This window comes from Anser brachyrhynchus (genome assembly GCF_964034855.1).
Source record: "Anser brachyrhynchus genome assembly, contig: SCAFFOLD_430, whole genome shotgun sequence".
In the NCBI taxonomy this organism is placed as follows: Eukaryota; Metazoa; Chordata; class Aves; order Anseriformes; family Anatidae; genus Anser; species Anser brachyrhynchus.
The window spans coordinates 55,468-68,632 of record NW_027663866.1 but is presented as its reverse complement, the minus strand read 5'-3'; the positions used below and the strand labels follow the sequence as shown (position 1 = coordinate 68,632).

General features: G+C 46.0%; 1 long non-coding RNA gene across 1 annotated transcript; it reads left to right on the top strand.

Annotated features, from left to right (window-relative positions):
• Positions 1-669: 669 nt before the first annotated feature.
• On the top strand, positions 670-8,091 carry LOC308186731. The gene is made up of 2 exons (XR_013944208.1): positions 670-6,976; positions 7,631-8,091. It is a non-coding gene; the product is annotated as an uncharacterized lncRNA (long non-coding RNA).
• Positions 8,092-13,165: the final 5,074 nt, after the last annotated feature.

Here is a 13,165-nt window from a genome sequence, read left to right as displayed (position 1 = left end):
CATCCCAGCTGTCCGTCTCTGTGTTCAGCCTTTGCACTCCACCATAGACATGTCCATTTTCATCCAGGCCACAGACCACATAGATCCTGGTCCCCACACTGACTGCATCTCCTCTCTCCACAGGCTGAACCATAGGACTCATGCTTTCCCACTGTGGGTCCACCAAAGCCATGCGCTCCACTGTTGCGATTATCCCTTCATCTGTGCTCCCTCCAAGTACATACAGATGGTCTTCGGTGTCATCCTCCATGGTGCGGTATGAAAAATCTTTTTCTCCTCTGTGCCACCATTACTCATGAGCAACCCTGAGATCCAGAGTGACTCCTGCATGCCTGCAGGGAAGGGGTGGGAGAAATGGGACTACCCAAAAAAACAGCCCAAGAGCTTCTGCAGGCACATGCTGAGAGTTGTACAGATACCTTTGTTTATGGGATGTCATTAAAATTCAGTTTTCAGTGCACAAGAAGTAGCCATGACTATCTCCTTCCCAAATAACCAACTGCCCTCACCACAGGGCAGCAGTAGACTGAACAAATATATATTGACTTTCAGAGCTTCCACGATAAAAAATAGACAGGCTTATATGCAGAATAACTATATGTAGAATAAACACTAAGTTTTTTTCAGAAGGTCACATTACAAGAATATTATAAGGATCACCAAAAAAAAAAAAAAAAAAAACCATATTCAAAAGTCAGGAAAACACATAACCAACTCCAGGTAGTTTAAGTCGATCTCCCAAATTCAGGGACAATTACCACACTGGTTTCAAGGATATGATCTCAGCTATTGTTTTTATTTTGCCTCTCAGGTTAACATACCAGTGCTCTGAATGAAAGCAAGACCAGTCCCCTTTAATGTAGCAAGACATAGGTTTTGCAGCCTGTTTAAATCATCTTTCTCTCCTTAAACCATAATTCAGTGGATGGATGTTAACTACTTTACAGATGAGCAAATTAAGAAAGCATTAGCCACAGGATTCGATGAAGAGGTGACAAGAGTGCCAGCTAGTGACCAGTGAAGTCCTGTGTGTGCTCCCACTGCTCAGGAGGGTCCCAGGCAGCCACCAGGCAGCTGCAGAGGAGCCAGGAGCCACCTCCTCCCCTGGATAATTCTCAAGATGTGGAGGAGGAAGTAGAGACTAAGAGGGGGAGACTTTAAGTCAGAGGCGCTGCAGATAATGCAGGATTATGTTTGCTGGAAAGTGTCTTTATTCCTGCTCCAGCATGCAAAATGTTTGCAGTGCTGGGTCTGGACAAAATAACCAGAGCAGCACCAGCTACAGATGGGTCCCACAGGGCCAGAAAAGCACCCCAGGCTACCAAGAGATGCCAGCTACGTACCCACTTAGACCTAACTGAGAAAAAAAACACTCCTGATTGCTTTGCTGCAAGCTGCTAGGACAGAAATAGCTCCGTATCTTGCCAATAAATCCCCACCACCAGACTGATGGACAGTGGACAACTCCAGCAGTCTTCCATTGAAATGGAATTACTTGCGGACATGAAAAAAGACTGGAAATGGGTGTTGTGGGAACATCCATCTCCTGTCTCATGTGCTGACACAGGCGAAGGAGGGAGGACGGGGACAGTTTGCTTACTTGGGATGTAACGGAGAGCTCGGCTCTTACACACTTGTGGCTGCATCAGCCCTTTTCCATGGATCCCCCAGAGCTCAGGGATGGGAACCGGTCATCTCCTGGCAGCCAAAGCAGCGAAGGATGCCACTGGCTTCAGGAAGCTCTGGCTCAAGCTTTATATATTTCAGATATGGGTGGCTTTAAGCTGTTTTCCACAGTCTGTGGATTGTTTCTCTTGCTCAAATAATTTAGCTTTAACCTGAGGCTGTGGGCTCAATCCTTGCTGTCAAAACCCAGTGTGTAGCTTTGCATGCAGCTCCTGCGGGTATGGGGGAATACAGCATGAATCTCTCTGACTCCTTCAACGTCTAGCAGAGCTGCTTTATGTTTGTAGAAATTGACATAAATAAAAATAAATCTGACAGGCTTTAGTCTACATTTCTCCAGTATATCCTCCTCTGCGCTGGATTTACCACCTTATAACCCTCCACTGACTCCTTTCCAGGTTCTTTGCATCTCTCTTGTACTGGAATCCCAAAACTAGCCGCTGTTCCAGGTGGTCTCATTGGTGCAGAGGGGAACAATAATGCCCTTCTCTCTCGAGCATCTCTCCTCATCAGGTCCCAGATTTCTTACCTTGGAAGTGGGGAAAATGAGATGACATCCCAGCTGTCCGTCTCTGTGTTCAGCCTTTGCACTCCACCATAGACATGTCCATTTTCATCCAGGCCACAGACCACATAGATCCTGGTCCCCACACTGACTGCATCTCCTCTCTCCACAGGCTGAACCATAGGACTCATGCTTTCCCACTGTGGGTCCACCAAAGCCATGCGCTCCACTGTTGCGATTATCCCTTCATCTGTGCTCCCTCCAAGTACATACAGATGGTCTTCGGTGTCATCCTCCATGGTGCGGTATGAAAAATCTTTTTCTCCTCTGTGCCACCATTACTCATGAGCAACCCTGAGATCCAGAGTGACTCCTGCATGCCTGCAGGGAAGGGGTGGGAGAAATGGGACTACCCAAAAAAACAGCCCAAGAGCTTCTGCAGGCACATGCTGAGAGTTGTACAGATACCTTTGTTTATGGGATGTCATTAAAATTCAGTTTTCAGTGCACAAGAAGTAGCCATGACTATCTCCTTCCCAAATAACCAACTGACCTCACCACAGGGCAGCAGTAGACTGAACAAATATATATTGACTTTCAGAGCTTCCACGATAAAAAATAGACAGGCTTATATGCAGAATAACTATATGTAGAATAAACACTAAGTTTTTTTCAGAAGGTCACATTACAAGAATATTATAAGGATCACCAAAAAAAAAAAAAAAAAAAACCATATTCAAAAGTCAGGAAAACACATAACCAACTCCAGGTAGTTTAAGTCGATCTCCCAAATTCAGGGACAATTACCACACTGGTTTCAAGGATATGATCTCAGCTATTGTTTTTATTTTGCCTCTCAGGTTAACATACCAGTGCTCTGAATGAAAGCAAGACCAGTCCCCTTTAATGTAGCAAGACATAGGTTTTGCAGCCTGTTTAAATCATCTTTCTCTCCTTAAACCATAATTCAGTGGATGGATGTTAACTACTTTACAGATGAGCAAATTAAGAAAGCATTAGCCACAGGATTCGATGAAGAGGTGACAAGAGTGCCAGCTAGTGACCAGTGAAGTCCTGTGTGTGCTCCCACTGCTCAGGAGGGTCCCAGGCAGCCACCAGGCAGCTGCAGAGGAGCCAGGAGCCACCTCCTCCCCTGGATAATTCTCAAGATGTGGAGGAGGAAGTAGAGACTAAGAGGGGGAGACTTTAAGTCAGAGGCGCTGCAGATAATGCAGGATTATGTTTGCTGGAAAGTGTCTTTATTCCTGCTCCAGCATGCAAAATGTTTGCAGTGCTGGGTCTGGACAAAATAACCAGAGCAGCACCAGCTACAGATGGGTCCCACAGGGCCAGAAAAGCACCCCAGGCTACCAAGAGATGCCAGCTACGTACCCACTTAGACCTAACTGAGAAAAAAAACACTCCTGATTGCTTTGCTGCAAGCTGCTAGGACAGAAATAGCTCCGTATCTTGCCAATAAATCCCCACCACCAGACTGATGGACAGTGGACAACTCCAGCAGTCTTCCATTGAAATGGAATTACTTGCGGACATGAAAAAAGACTGGAAATGGGTGTTGTGGGAACATCCATCTCCTGTCTCATGTGCTGACACAGGCGAAGGAGGGAGGACGGGGACAGTTTGCTTACTTGGGATGTAACGGAGAGCTCGGCTCTTACACACTTGTGGCTGCATCAGCCCTTTTCCATGGATCCCCCAGAGCTCAGGGATGGGAACCGGTCATCTCCTGGCAGCCAAAGCAGCGAAGGATGCCACTGGCTTCAGGAAGCTCTGGCTCAAGCTTTATATATTTCAGATATGGGTGGCTTTAAGCTGTTTTCCACAGTCTGTGGATTGTTTCTCTTGCTCAAATAATTTAGCTTTAACCTGAGGCTGTGGGCTCAATCCTTGCTGTCAAAACCCAGTGTGTAGCTTTGCATGCAGCTCCTGCGGGTATGGGGGAATACAGCATGAATCTCTCTGACTCCTTCAACGTCTAGCAGAGCTGCTTTATGTTTGTAGAAATTGACATAAATAAAAATAAATCTGACAGGCTTTAGTCTACATTTCTCCAGTATATCCTCCTCTGCGCTGGATTTACCACCTTATAACCCTCCACTGACTCCTTTCCAGGTTCTTTGCATCTCTCTTGTACTGGAATCCCAAAACTAGCCGCTGTTCCAGGTGGTCTCATTGGTGCAGAGGGGAACAATAATGCCCTTCTCTCTCGAGCATCTCTCCTCATCAGGTCCCAGATTTCTTACCTTGGAAGTGGGGAAAATGAGATGACATCCCAGCTGTCCGTCTCTGTGTTCAGCCTTTGCACTCCACCATAGACATGTCCATTTTCATCCAGGCCACAGACCACATAGATCCTGGTCCCCACACTGACTGCATCTCCTCTCTCCACAGGCTGAACCATAGGACTCATGCTTTCCCACTGTGGGTCCACCAAAGCCATGCGCTCCACTGTTGCGATTATCCCTTCATCTGTGCTCCCTCCAAGTACATACAGATGGTCTTCGGTGTCATCCTCCATGGTGCGGTATGAAAAATCTTTTTCTCCTCTGTGCCACCATTACTCATGAGCAACCCTGAGATCCAGAGTGACTCCTGCATGCCTGCAGGGAAGGGGTGGGAGAAATGGGACTACCCAAAAAAACAGCCCAAGAGCTTCTGCAGGCACATGCTGAGAGTTGTACAGATACCTTTGTTTATGGGATGTCATTAAAATTCAGTTTTCAGTGCACAAGAAGTAGCCATGACTATCTCCTTCCCAAATAACCAACTGACCTCACCACAGGGCAGCAGTAGACTGAACAAATATATATTGACTTTCAGAGCTTCCACGATAAAAAATAGACAGGCTTATATGCAGAATAACTATATGTAGAATAAACACTAAGTTTTTTTCAGAAGGTCACATTACAAGAATATTATAAGGATCACCAAAAAAAAAAAAAAAAAAAACCATATTCAAAAGTCAGGAAAACACATAACCAACTCCAGGTAGTTTAAGTCGATCTCCCAAATTCAGGGACAATTACCACACTGGTTTCAAGGATATGATCTCAGCTATTGTTTTTATTTTGCCTCTCAGGTTAACATACCAGTGCTCTGAATGAAAGCAAGACCAGTCCCCTTTAATGTAGCAAGACATAGGTTTTGCAGCCTGTTTAAATCATCTTTCTCTCCTTAAACCATAATTCAGTGGATGGATGTTAACTACTTTACAGATGAGCAAATTAAGAAAGCATTAGCCACAGGATTCGATGAAGAGGTGACAAGAGTGCCAGCTAGTGACCAGTGAAGTCCTGTGTGTGCTCCCACTGCTCAGGAGGGTCCCAGGCAGCCACCAGGCAGCTGCAGAGGAGCCAGGAGCCACCTCCTCCCCTGGATAATTCTCAAGATGTGGAGGAGGAAGTAGAGACTAAGAGGGGGAGACTTTAAGTCAGAGGCGCTGCAGATAATGCAGGATTATGTTTGCTGGAAAGTGTCTTTATTCCTGCTCCAGCATGCAAAATGTTTGCAGTGCTGGGTCTGGACAAAATAACCAGAGCAGCACCAGCTACAGATGGGTCCCACAGGGCCAGAAAAGCACCCCAGGCTACCAAGAGATGCCAGCTACGTACCCACTTAGACCTAACTGAGAAAAAAAACACTCCTGATTGCTTTGCTGCAAGCTGCTAGGACAGAAATAGCTCCGTATCTTGCCAATAAATCCCCACCACCAGACTGATGGACAGTGGACAACTCCAGCAGTCTTCCATTGAAATGGAATTACTTGCGGACATGAAAAAAGACTGGAAATGGGTGTTGTGGGAACATCCATCTCCTGTCTCATGTGCTGACACAGGCGAAGGAGGGAGGACGGGGACAGTTTGCTTACTTGGGATGTAACGGAGAGCTCGGCTCTTACACACTTGTGGCTGCATCAGCCCTTTTCCATGGATCCCCCAGAGCTCAGGGATGGGAACCGGTCATCTCCTGGCAGCCAAAGCAGCGAAGGATGCCACTGGCTTCAGGAAGCTCTGGCTCAAGCTTTATATATTTCAGATATGGGTGGCTTTAAGCTGTTTTCCACAGTCTGTGGATTGTTTCTCTTGCTCAAATAATTTAGCTTTAACCTGAGGCTGTGGGCTCAATCCTTGCTGTCAAAACCCAGTGTGTAGCTTTGCATGCAGCTCCTGCGGGTATGGGGGAATACAGCATGAATCTCTCTGACTCCTTCAACGTCTAGCAGAGCTGCTTTATGTTTGTAGAAATTGACATAAATAAAAATAAATCTGACAGGCTTTAGTCTACATTTCTCCAGTATATCCTCCTCTGCGCTGGATTTACCACCTTATAACCCTCCACTGACTCCTTTCCAGGTTCTTTGCATCTCTCTTGTACTGGAATCCCAAAACTAGCCGCTGTTCCAGGTGGTCTCATTGGTGCAGAGGGGAACAATAATGCCCTTCTCTCTCGAGCATCTCTCCTCATCAGGTCCCAGATTTCTTACCTTGGAAGTGGGGAAAATGAGATGACATCCCAGCTGTCCGTCTCTGTGTTCAGCCTTTGCACTCCACCATAGACATGTCCATTTTCATCCAGGCCACAGACCACATAGATCCTGGTCCCCACACTGACTGCATCTCCTCTCTCCACAGGCTGAACCATAGGACTCATGCTTTCCCACTGTGGGTCCACCAAAGCCATGCGCTCCACTGTTGCGATTATCCCTTCATCTGTGCTCCCTCCAAGTACATACAGATGGTCTTCGGTGTCATCCTCCATGGTGCGGTATGAAAAATCTTTTTCTCCTCTGTGCCACCATTACTCATGAGCAACCCTGAGATCCAGAGTGACTCCTGCATGCCTGCAGGGAAGGGGTGGGAGAAATGGGACTACCCAAAAAAACAGCCCAAGAGCTTCTGCAGGCACATGCTGAGAGTTGTACAGATACCTTTGTTTATGGGATGTCATTAAAATTCAGTTTTCAGTGCACAAGAAGTAGCCATGACTATCTCCTTCCCAAATAACCAACTGCCCTCACCACAGGGCAGCAGTAGACTGAACAAATATATATTGACTTTCAGAGCTTCCACGATAAAAAATAGACAGGCTTATATGCAGAATAACTATATGTAGAATAAACACTAAGTTTTTTTCAGAAGGTCACATTACAAGAATATTATAAGGATCACCAAAAAAAAAAAAAAAAAAACCATATTCAAAAGTCAGGAAAACACATAACCAACTCCAGGTAGTTTAAGTCGATCTCCCAAATTCAGGGACAATTACCACACTGGTTTCAAGGATATGATCTCAGCTATTGTTTTTATTTTGCCTCTCAGATTAACATACCAGTGCTCTGAATGAAAGCAAGACCAGTCCCCTTTAATGTAGCAAGACATAGGTTTTGCAGCCTGTTTAAATCATCTTTCTCTCCTACAGAAAAGAAAAGATGCAAGAAGTGACACTGAGGAAAGCGACAAGAGTGAAGCAGAAGATCTGGCAAAGAGCAAAGAGTAACGTGGGTCTCGTTGCAAAATGCCAAGAGCCAGACAGACTCCTAAAAGCAGGAAGGCTGAACAGGACCACAAGGGAGAGGCCAGACAGGCTCACAGAACCCTTTGCAGCATTATAGCTGAGGCATCATCCAACATCTAGACAAAAGAAAATTTCATCATAGAGTTTCCAGGCAACAAATAACTTTAGGAGATGTTTTCTTCACCTCTCTTGTTGGGAACATCATTTTACTACTACTCTATCCAGAAAAAAATGGTCAATCAGCCACAGTCTCACTAAAAACAGGCTAAGAGGGGTTAAACAATCTGCTGAAGTTATAACACTTAGCTGTGGTTATCTCAAAACTTTCCAAAAGGTTCGTAAAGTAATAAATTACAACTGCTGAACATTTATCTGAACCACAATTTCAGAATATACTGGCAGTCAGTGCTAGCCACCTTATGAAAAAAGTTGCATGTAAGAAACACTTGCTTCAGCTGCCAAATAAGCTTCCAGTTGTATAGGCTAAAATTGTCAGGTTTTGGGGCAAGGATAGACCGTTTCCACATATAAAGCCTGGCCAAGTGAGACAAGCTGTGTTTGCTGTATGAATTATACAAAATAGCTCATGCATCTAAAAGGTTTTGCTAACTGAATGTGTACTTAGAGAAAATGGTCCTAAAATTGAAAGCAACTGAAATTCTTCTGAAGGCACACTTTTCTACTAGTCTAAATGGAAGCTTTCCATAGGGATGTATTAATGTTGTTGAGGTTTCATTTTTAAAATCTGAAAATCAATGTTACAATGCTAACATATTAATGGGATATTTTAAGGGTTTTCTCTGTTTTGGATGACTATTCACTTTGTAATACATTGTATCTGACGTCATGTTCAGAATTTACAGTATAACATTGGATTTAAAGTTTATGTAGAAATGAATTATTACACCTAAACAAGCCCATTTTACCTTGATTTTGCATGATGCAGATTTTTTTTATCATCATTTTTTGGAATATCAGTAATATCAGCTCTTGTGTCAATCAGCAGATCTTTGAAACCTGCTGGAGATCTGATATCACTGATAATTCAAAGGCTCAAAAACTACAGAGGGCCAATAAATCATCATATACATTTGTCTACAAACAATATATAGAAACCTACAAATGCTGTCTTTAAAGCCGTTTTCTACACAGGCTTTGAATATGCTTCCAAGGGGTCTGATATGTTTTGCGCAAACATTAAGAAAAATTAAACAATTTTAGAGAACTGCAAAGAGGTGGGGAATGAAGGATGGTGTCCCTAGAACACTTTATCGTTAAGAACCATGGCCCACCTCCCAGATCTGACCCATCAAAGAAAAATATAAATAACTCAGGAAAGATGTGTGAGAGAAAGGCAGAAGGAACTGAAGCCAACATGCCCCTGTCCTGCTGTTTCCTACAGCAGTCCTAAATCCTTAGTCCTGCCCATCAAACCCTCTTCTTCATAAGCAATCCTTAATTAAGGGTATATGCAGGTCATGCTCCTTGCACGCTCCTTTCGGTGCTTTAGGATAGAGATGGTGCTTTTATTTTTGGTCTGTAGAGCAAAACGGAATAAGGAGGCTGAAGCAGGACTTTAAGTGCCCCAGTTAGCCAGTGGCCAACCTCCCGTGGTGTTCTCTATGCTGGACTAAAGGTAATTTTCACCATACTAACATAACTTGGGAAGCTTATTTCAGGCTAAAACGACACTGATACCTGATAAGGCTTGACTTCAGCAATGTTGTTTTTCTTTTAAATCCGTCCTGCAGCAGTAAGAGCCCATACAGTCTGCTGAAGATTCCCTTGACACACGTTTATTACTTTACTCTTACAGGTGATTTTTTTTTTCGTTGGTTGGTTGTTTTTTTTGTATCTGATGTTTTTTTTGTATCTGATGTTGTAACATCAACACTGAGGCATTTGTGTACTCTTAGCAACACTGACCACTATTTCCAGTAACGACCTGCAAACCACATGTAGTTGCAAAGGTTTCGCTGGCTTTTGCTTCAAGATATTTGCCAAGTAGAAACCAGAAAAGCTAGGAATTAAACAGATCTATTTTTAAAATTTTAAAAATTTCACAAATCAAATTTGATACAGTGCAGTTCCCATCATCTGTAAAGCACGTGACTTTTCCTTTATGATTATGTTGGATCTGGTATCACTCATGCCCATGTATCAAACCTTCGCACAGAGACACAGCCACGAATAGGAAGGGGGCAAGGCAGTTTGTTCTCTATGACCTGGCACATATCAACATAGGGATCAAAGAGGACTACAATGGGGAGGGCACTGTTCCCCTTTCTCTGTCCAAGGAGATAAATTTGTCCATTAACAGTGCTGCATCCCATGAAGAACTTCTTGGTCAAGCATTCCTCATCCACATGAGTCCATTCATCTGTTTCCACATCAAATCGAAAAGCTCCCCCTCCTATGGTGTATAGAGCACCATTCAGTGATGTGATGCAGAGGTCATACCTGAGAGGGAATCACAGAAAAATTAAAGTTGGAAAAGACCTCCAAGACAATCTGGTCAAAACATCCCCCTACCACCAATGTCACCCACTAAACCATGTCCCTACGCACCATGTCCAACCTTTCCTTGAACACCCCCAGGGACGGTGACTTGACCACTTCCCTGGGCAACCCGTTCCAATGCCTGACCACTCTTTCTGAGAAGAAATGTCTCCTAATTGTTTAAGTTGTTGAAGAGTAGCACTCTTTGTTCAATTCTTTGTTTTAATTGTTGAAGAGTAGGGACATGACGTTTCCATTTTTCCACTCACCAGGGACATTGCCCGAATACCAGGACTTTTCAACTCAGATGGAGAGAGGCTTGGCGACTCCATCAGCCAGTTCCCTCAGGACCCTGAGATTCATGTCATCAGGTCCCATAGACTTGCACCTGTTTAGATTCATCAGGTGGTGTTGAACCTGCTATTCACTTACAGTGGGTGGGACTTTGATCCCCCAGCCTCCATCTATGGGTTCAGGGAAATGAAAGACTTGGGAAGCCCATCTACCAGTGCAGATGGAGGCAAAGAAGTTGAGTACCTCAGCCTTCTCCACGTCGGTCATTACCAATTACTCAGATACAGAAACTCACTCCTAATATAAGAAATTAGCCACCTATAATCGCTCACACACTACTATTTTCACCCCTCAGTCTATTTTCACAAATGTTAAAGGTGCATGGTGGCCCTCGGGGACTCCTCCTGTCACCCCGGAGCAGCAGCCCAAAGGAAGCTGGGTCCTCTTGTGCTCTTCTTCAAGGCTCTGCGCAGAAGGGATGCCACCTCTCGCACAAGGGCTGGGGGATGGGAAAGAAGCACTCACACAACCCCTGAGAATTGGCAAGAGTTGTTTATTGCCAGGACATCTTGCAGGTAAGCCTGCGGGATGTCTGCAGTATTTGGTGGCTCCAAGCTAATGCTTGGGACGGAGCCTGAGCAACGAGTAGGGAGCAGGGCGGGCACTCCTGCGCCGCTGTTAGTGCTCTCGGATGGAAGAGAGCAACAACATGCTGCGGTAGTCCCACGTCTGTTCTGGTGGAGGTGGATCCACTTCCATTTGTTCTTCCACATCTTCTGGTGGATTCGTCTCCATGGGCTCCACAGTGCTTGGCAGAAGGATGAGCCAGTCGTTGCCTGGGACTGCCCAGATGGGATGCCTTCCATTGGGAATGTTTTCCGGCCAGGGTGCTGAACCACGAGGTCGTCCAGTTCCGCCCCCAGGACCCATGCTACTGTTGGTTTGATTTTCACGCATGGGTTTGAGGCTGCCGTCTGTTTTATTGCCATGCCTGGGTCCCACGCTCCGTTCTGTACCATGGGCATGCCTCTGCCTCCCACGGCTCTCTGTCTGATGTTCCTGACTTTGCCCCATGCCACCGTTACGCCTATGGGAAGGCCCAGGCCCCCTGTTGCTGGGTGTTTGAGGGGGTGGCCTGTTCCCCGCGTCACTGCGGTACCGCTTATGTGTGCCTGAGGGCTGGGCACCAGAGGTCTCTTGAGCACTGATGTCTCTTGTGCTGCTGGCGCCATCCCTGAACCCACGACACATCTTGTGAGCTGCATTCCTTCTTGGTGCTTCTTTGGATGGCATCGCTATCCTTGCACACCAAGGAGGGCCGCTTCTCGCCTTTCTGCTTCTAGTCGTCTTCCTGCCGCTTACACTGGCTGCCAGAAGAGCTAGTCGCTGAGCGAGTGGTGGGCCAGCTGCAGGGGGGCTGTTTTATAGGGCCCGCAGCAAAGGTGGGGCAGCGGTGGCCACTGTGACCTCAGCAAGCCTCTGTGATGGAGTGGCCCATACGTGCCCAAAGGCGGCTGTGTTGGGAGCAGCCCGGGAGATGCCCTCACATGAAAGAAGGAGGAGGGTTGGGAGGGCTGAGGGCCCCTTTTCTGGGGCTGGCTCCCTTGGGCCACAAGGGCTGCCCTCCACCTCCCATCCTGTGCCCTGGGTTTATTTTTAACAATGGTTTTTATGTAATTTCTTCCTATTCTTTATGGAAAAGAACAGAAGCAAGGTGTATCTTCAGCCCTAACACCCATGTGCGCTTTGTGCTCTGAGTGAAGGATTTCTTCCTCACATCACATCTAGCCTAAATCTCCTCTCCATCTGTTCAAAGCCATTACTCCTTGTCCTATTGCTACGCTCCCTGCTAGAGCCCAGCTCCAGCTTTCTTTCTTCTGAACTTGGGGTTGCTCAGAGGCTCGAGAGGTCTAGGGACTCGAGACCTCTTCCCAAACAATCAGTATCCACAGTACACAGCATTAGCCTTAGCTATCCCCTGCCCCAGTCTCCCCATCTCCAGTGACAGCAGGAACGCTACCTGCTTGTGTTCACTCAGGTTGCAAAGATGTGAAGTGCTCCTACTCCTGCTCAAAAGCACAGCCGCTGTCCTACGACTACGAAGCATCATTACCACAATTACCAGCAAGCAAGAAATAAACATTTTATACTAAGCCTCATGTCAGCGAACAGCATTATTGGGGAAGCTTGCACAATTAAACCATAATTCAGTGGATGGATGTTAACTACTTTACAGATGAGCAAATTAAGAAAGCATTAGCCACAGGATTCGATGAAGAGGTGACAAGAGTGCCAGCTAGTGACCAGTGAAGTCCTGTGTGTGCTCCCACTGCTCAGGAGGGTCCCAGGCAGCCACCAGGCAGCTGCAGAGGAGCCAGGAGCCACCTCCTCCCCTGGATAATTCTCAAGATGTGGAGGAGGAAGTAGAGACTAAGAGGGGGAGACTTTAAGTCAGAGGCGCTGCAGATAATGCAGGATTATGTTTGCTGGAAAGTGTCTTTATTCCTGCTCCAGCATGCAAAATGTTTGCAGTGCTGGGTCTGGACAAAATAACCAGAGCAGCACCAGCTACAGATGGGTCCCACAGGGCCAGAAAAGCACCCCAGGCTACCAAGAGATGCCAGCTACGTACCCACTTAGACCTAA